The sequence below is a fragment of the Sinocyclocheilus anshuiensis genome, unplaced genomic scaffold (genome assembly GCF_001515605.1).
Source record: "Sinocyclocheilus anshuiensis isolate Anshui unplaced genomic scaffold, SAMN03320099.WGS_v1.1 scaffold328, whole genome shotgun sequence".
Classification (NCBI taxonomy): domain Eukaryota; kingdom Metazoa; phylum Chordata; class Actinopteri; order Cypriniformes; family Cyprinidae; genus Sinocyclocheilus; species Sinocyclocheilus anshuiensis.
The window spans coordinates 569,692-576,561 of record NW_015558621.1 but is presented as its reverse complement, the minus strand read 5'-3'; the positions used below and the strand labels follow the sequence as shown (position 1 = coordinate 576,561).

The window sequence follows — 6,870 nt, the reverse complement described above, 5'->3', positions numbered from 1 at the left end:
TTAACTGTATTGAATGTGCACTTGTAGTGTACCTCAAAAATATTTGCAGATAATATTAATGAAATAAATGGCCATTTAAGTGTACTTAAAGATACACTTCCATTACTGTTTCTTAACACGCAAGTATACACTTTAAAATGGGCAGTGTGTAATAATTGTCAAATTAAAATTTAAAGTACATTTCAAATCATTGTTTTGCTGTTTTGCCACTTTTGATGTTTTAAAAAAAAAGTACATTTGTTTTGAAGTGTAGGCTACACTTGTTTGATTACCATATTAACTGTAATGTGTAATTTTATATTATTACATTTAATATATTTTAAATGTACTACATTGCAGCTTCATCATTACAAATGTGTAGTTACAAATATATTTAAATATGACACGTTTCAATAGAAATGACATTAAAGTATTTTAGTTTACATAAATGTGTGTCAGTACATTTTAACCATTTTTCAAAGACAAGGATTGAAGTAATTATGAAATTACAAATAAAGATGACCTTAAGTCCTATTTTCTAAGACTATTTTTTTTTTTTTTTACTTTATTTGAACATGCAGTAGATAAAATGTTACATTGTAAGTCACCCAACCAATTTTTTTTTAATCCAGCCATCATTTTAATGTTATTATTTTAATATTTATACAGACAAAAAGTGCATAATTTTGCTAATTTGTTTTTGGTTTTCGATATAAAACTTGGGGAAATGATACCATTTAATCTCGACAGGTGACAGAAATGGAGAAAAAACCTTGGGAAATCAGGCTGAATCTGGTGACCAGATCTCCTCAGGCCTAAGCGAACGAACACAATGTGATATTGATTGGGGTGGGAAAGAAAGAGTTGTAGTTTATCCAGCAGGTTGAAAGTTGAAGGTAGAGCTGCCATTTGCAGTTTAGCCAGTAGTAGGAGTCACCACCAATCTGCTGTGTTTAATCCTACCATAACTTCATATGATTGATTTTCTCTCCAAATTATTTCAACATGCAGGCTTAATTATTATTTACTGTAATTGCTGTGAATGTACCTTTGTATAGGAATTCCCTTTTTGTATAGAAAATCTTGTGGTTTTGCATATACATAAAAACAGTGAAACTTTTATTGATGTAGTTATGCCACATTTTGTTTTACAAGCTGCAGTGTCGTGATCAAATGAACAGTTTAGATTTACATAGACAACATTTAGCAATATCACTCTATAATACTTTACCGTTTGCCCTATGACGAGGAAGTGCTATTCACTAAAACACTCTGCCTGAACTGTATAAGCATATTGTGCAAGTTCTACAATGAATATATTTCACTGACCGGCAGGGTTGTGTTGACACTCATTTGGGTGTGTCTGCAGTATATCTAGGACTGACACATTTCTCCAAACTAATTTGGAACAGAGAAGGACCTGAAGACGAGACGAGATTTGTGAGATTTCACTACTTTTATCATCACTGCATTTTCACTGCTAATAAGGTAAGTAAAAATAATGCTGTGTGAATGAATTAATAAATATTATTTTCCAATATAACATGTAGATATTACATATAAAGATTAAGAAACATATTGCACTCATGCCTTTTATCGCTGGAACATATGTTATTCTAAAATATATTAATGTGTCATGTTTTTACTCGTTATTTATAGGCCAACTGTATTTTAAATCATTAAATCACTTAATAAATAGCCTAATAGAATGTAACTTTTATAAACTGTTACAAATCTCTTCTGAGTAGTCATTTATTAGCCCACCTGTTATTGCAGACTAACAGTGTGTAACGGTAGTTGAGCAGCTGCCTTACTCTTTCTGCCTGGGTTCTTGAGTGAGAGACAGATTACGTAATTACATATTCCCCAAAATGACCTCAACAAGTTGCACGTTTTAAGGAAGTGATAACTTCCGGAAAGACTTTTGTGGGAAATCCATTATGATGAAAGATCTTGCTGTCATTGTGACGTTTTCGCGGTTGCTTTGTGTATCCAGTGCATAAATAAATAAATGTGAAGCTGACGTGAGTAATGAAGACTTGTTCTTTTTTCTTTATTTCTTTCTGTTTAAGTGTTTAATGACAACATTTTTGTTAGGTTTATGCTTAAAATAATAAACGGTGTAAGAAAAGTTATTTCTAAATTAACACCATATTTTATTTTGTAACTTAAAAGAGCACGAAACAGAGCAGAGTACTCGATGTCAACAATACGTGTGGAATGTTTTAATGGAAATTCAGTATCAATATAATAATAAACTTTCATCTTAATCTATTTTTAAAACTTTTCACAGTTGAACATAATGGTTCAAAAGACGATGGTCTTTCTCTTCATGCTGATTGGATGGTCACAGACTTTTCCGTACCACAATGTCCCCACTGAGGATAAAGTAATGAAAGATGCTGACAAGATAGAAAGAGAAAGAAGAGATGTTATGCAGAGTGTAAGTGCCTTATATATATATGTGTGTGTGTGTACTTCTGATTCCCTACAGTATATTATGTAGTTTTTCTGCTTCAAGTTAAACACATAAAGTTACTGTGACATTTAACTGAAAGAAATGACATTTATATTTTCTCTTTAGGGTACTGATTTTACTCCACCAGTGTGCCGTGTGGTAAATGAGAGTTTGGACTGTTCTTCATCAGGTGGAAATGAAACCTGGGAAGTGAATTATATCATGTCAGATGGTGCTGGTTCAGGAATTGATTCCCCCCTTTTTTCTGCTGCCATTGACTGTTGTGAAGGCAACATTACCTTTTTTAATATTTTAAATGTGACTGTAGATGAAAATGGCTACAATGCAACCACTGTGAAATATACTGGTCCTTGCTGTTTCCATAATGTGGAGATTTCTGTGGTGGACAAGGCAGGAAACAAGGCAAAGTGCCCTTTTAATATCAAACACCCTGTGACACCGTGCAAACACCCTTTGACCACAATCAGCCCAATGACGGTCAGTCCCACGTCCAGCAGCTTCACCACAACCATCTCTCTTTGGTCAAGTTTAATACTGATGGCACTTAAATCTATGTTGCTTTAACATAGATGTGCACTTTCTGTAAATATGCACTTTATGGAAGTATTTTTTTTATTCTTTTTCTCATTTATTTTTCTCGTGTCGTTTCTATAATTATGTATCTGGAGCATTAGAAAATACAGTCAAACTTATGAAAGTAGTATGTATTACATGGTCTATCTTTCATTGTACTGTATAAAGTGCTAAATAACCTTTAAAAAACATTTGTTTTAATTTAAGCTCATGTACAGTACTGATCTCAGATTCATGCTCTTTATTTCAAGCAGTTCTATTACAGTGCTCACTGTGGGGGAATTGATTTAAAAGACCACCCTGACTTGTGTGTAAGAGAGGCATTTAAGCCTACTATTTATTTTCCAGACAAGTTTGCATATACATATACTGCAAGATATACATCATTTTTAAAAATGAAGAGGAATCATAAACAAGCCCTTATTAACACCCTGTCTATGGACATAAACAGTGTGACATTACAGTAAATAGATGCACCATTCTCTTTCTGATGTACTTCACACCCTTGTGTGTCTTTCTGATGTACTTCACAAGCTTGTGTTACTTCTGTCATAAAGGACAACTGGACATTTTCATTGACGTGTTTAAAGAGCTTCGTCCTTATTACAAATTCATATACATTTCTCTGAAATTCAGCTCATCAGGTCTAAAATGTTCAAAAACAATTAAAACGAAATACTTCTATTAATATGAAGGACTGAGGGACAGACAATAAACCTTCCTCAGGAGAAATTTCTTAACATTTAAGGCATTCAGATACTCCTAAATAAGGCATTATGTTATAAAACACTGTAGGAGTTCATAATCACTACATAGAATAATCTTCAGTGCCTTTATAAGAAGTCCTAGGTCAAGGTTCAAAAATATATGAACAAGGATATCACACCCATTTTTACACATGGTTTTATGATTTATCGAATTAAATCATTAAAATCCTCTGATGTAAATCGCAAATCTAGTCTAGTCCCACCAAATCTAATATACATTTTCCCTCTTCGCAATATTTCAACAGTCAAACAGTATTCAAACAAGTCAAAGTCAAACATTCGGATAACATTAAATGACAAAAGCACCAGAGAAAGTGTTGTTCATTGGAATGGACGCTGCTAAACAGATTAAACATTGACAACATATTGTGCAAGATAGGAAATATGTTCCGCTGATAGGTTATGAATGTTTATACCTCTGGGTGAGAGGGCTTAGGTGTGTCTGAGAGATTAGTTTATAGGACTGACATAACAAACTGATTCAGAAAGGACAAGTATCTAAAAGATCTTCATTGAGGATTCATCATTTATATCTTCGTTGATTAATTTTAGTCAGTTATTCTCTGCTAAATAAAATCTGTTTAAAAAAAAACCTTCACAGTTGATCAAAATGGTTCCGATTACAAAGACACTGGTCTTTCTCTGCATGCTGATTGGATGGTCACAGGCTTTTTCGCATCATGATGCCTTCAGAGAAAATGATGCAATCCAAGATGCTGACAAAATAGAGAGAGAAAGACGAGATCTGGCTGTAAGTGTCCTCGTATGTCTGTGCTGTGTATGCTGATTTCCTATTTCAAACATCTGAAAAATATGAATCATTGTCAAGCTGTACTGTAAACTGTGCATTTTTACTGTTTCAAGCTACAAGCATAAAGTTACTATAGCCTTTAATTAAAAGAAATACAATTTATTTTCTTTGTAGGTCAATGATTTTACTCCACCAGTGTGTCGTGTCTTCAATATGAGTGCGATTTGTCGTTCATATGAATATATGGATGAATTCAAAGTGACTTATATCATGACAGATGGAGATGGCTCAGGAATCGATCACATCAAAGTTTTTGCCAGTGGCCTCCAGTGTTTAAGCAAGACAACACAAGCTTATGGTCTAGAAGAAGATGGCTACAAAGCGACCTATCTGTATTATTCCAGCAACTGCTGCTATGAAGATGTGGAGGTTCTTGTGGTGGACAAGGCAGGACACACAAGCAAGTGTCCCGTTGCTCTAAAACGTAATACGACGACATTCAAGCCAATGACTGTCAAGACTGTCAAACCCACATCCAGTAGCTCCATCACAACCATCTCTCTTTGGTCAAGTTTAATACTGATGGCACTTAAATCTATGCTTCTCTAAGATGGATGTGCACTTTATGTACACTCACTTCCCATGTAATTTAAAATGTAGGCTACAATAAAAATGTGCAATAATTAATAATTGGAATATATTTAAAGCATTTGATGTCAGTATCAAGTCAGTGCTTTGGTGGGGTAGACTGAGTACATTTGGGACATGTGTACAGTTGAAACACCTTAAATAACTTGCGTGCAAAGGAACCCTGAGCCGTGATTTTTGCACCACACATGCGTATTAGCATTCTCTCTGATCATGGAAAATTTGAAAGGTGTGTGTCTTTCCACTCCAAAGATATCGGCAAAAGTTTTTTTTACAAGGTAAGATTTTCATTTCACCATGTCCCTTCCACAATGAATAGCTTATTATCCTTTTATGACTGTTAAACTTCACATATATCATTGCAAACGTTACTCTGTGCTCTAAAAATAGACATATTTTATGATATTGTGTCATGGAAGGTCTTTGCATAATCTAGAGAAACATGCGAGTATGTCAGTGGGGTACGGTTGAGACACAGTGTATCAACTGTACCCAGACAGGTGTCCTATTGCGTCACATGCTGTTTAGCTGTACAGTGTTATGATAATAGGTTAAAAGTCACATTTACACACATGCAACGCAAATTATGTTTAAAAAATGATATTTGTAATATTTCAACTGTCTATTATTAATGGACATATTCTCTAACATGAATGTTAAAAGGATAACATAGCATTTTGTGAAATATACAAGACTGTAAAGTGGGTACAGTTGACACAACCTTTATATCCTATGTATGCAGTAACAGTTCCATCAGAAAATAAAATTTTCTAACATGAATGTTAAAAGGATAACATAGCATTTTGTGAAATATACAAGGTGGTAAAGTGGGTACAGTTGACACACCCTTTATATCCAATGTATGCAGTAACAGTTCAATCAGAAAATAAAATGCATATTCAGAGGCTGTGTGTGTGTACTGGTATTACCTACATTATGGGGACCAAATGTCCCCACAAGTATAATACCAGTAAATTCTAACCTTATGGGAAAATTTTGTTAGGTCCCTATGAGGAAACAAGCTTTTAAAACATACAGAATGATTAAAAATGTAAAAATACAGAAAGTTTTGAGTAATGGGGATAGGTTTAGGGGTAGGTTTATAGAATATACAGGTATGTAGAGGAATAAAATATACTGTGTCTGTACAGTATAAAAACCACTATGCTTATGGAATGTCCCTATAATGTTAATACCTGTATGTGTATGTGTGTGTGTGTGTGTGTGTGTGTGTGTGCTGGTATATATGGTTTATGAGGTCAGAAATGTGTATAATGACATGGGTATTACAACATAAACATGGTTTATGAGGACACTTCCTGTGTCCCCGTAAAACAACAGGCTTGAAAAACATACAAAATGGTGTTTTATGAAATTAAAAAATTGCCAGTAGGTTTAGGTGTAGGGCAATAGAAAATACAGTTTGTACAGTATAAAAGCCATAATGCAAGTATGTGTGTGTTAGGCAATGTAGTCAGTGAGTGGACTTTATTTTTGTTTCTGTTTTTGTTGTTTTCCATGAAAATTTACATTGTTATTTTTACATTTGTACGGTTTGCCATATCTTTTCAAGTGTTAAATATTTTTGTTCCTTTATTGTTTAACTTAATCTGAATTATATAAAGCGAATAAATAAATCTGAATTGTTTAAAAAAAAATTGCACAACTGTAAT

The 6,870-nt window shown here is 33.7% G+C and overlaps 1 long non-coding RNA gene across 1 annotated transcript; it reads left to right on the top strand.

Moving 5' to 3' along the window:
- Window positions 1–1,343: 1,343 nt before the first annotated feature.
- LOC107680597 (uncharacterized) lies at window positions 1,344–3,617 on the top strand. The gene is made up of 3 exons (XR_001633165.1): window positions 1,344–1,467; window positions 2,273–2,422; window positions 2,564–3,617. It is a non-coding gene; the product is annotated as an uncharacterized LOC107680597 (long non-coding RNA).
- The last annotated feature ends 3,253 nt before the right edge of the window (window positions 3,618–6,870 follow it).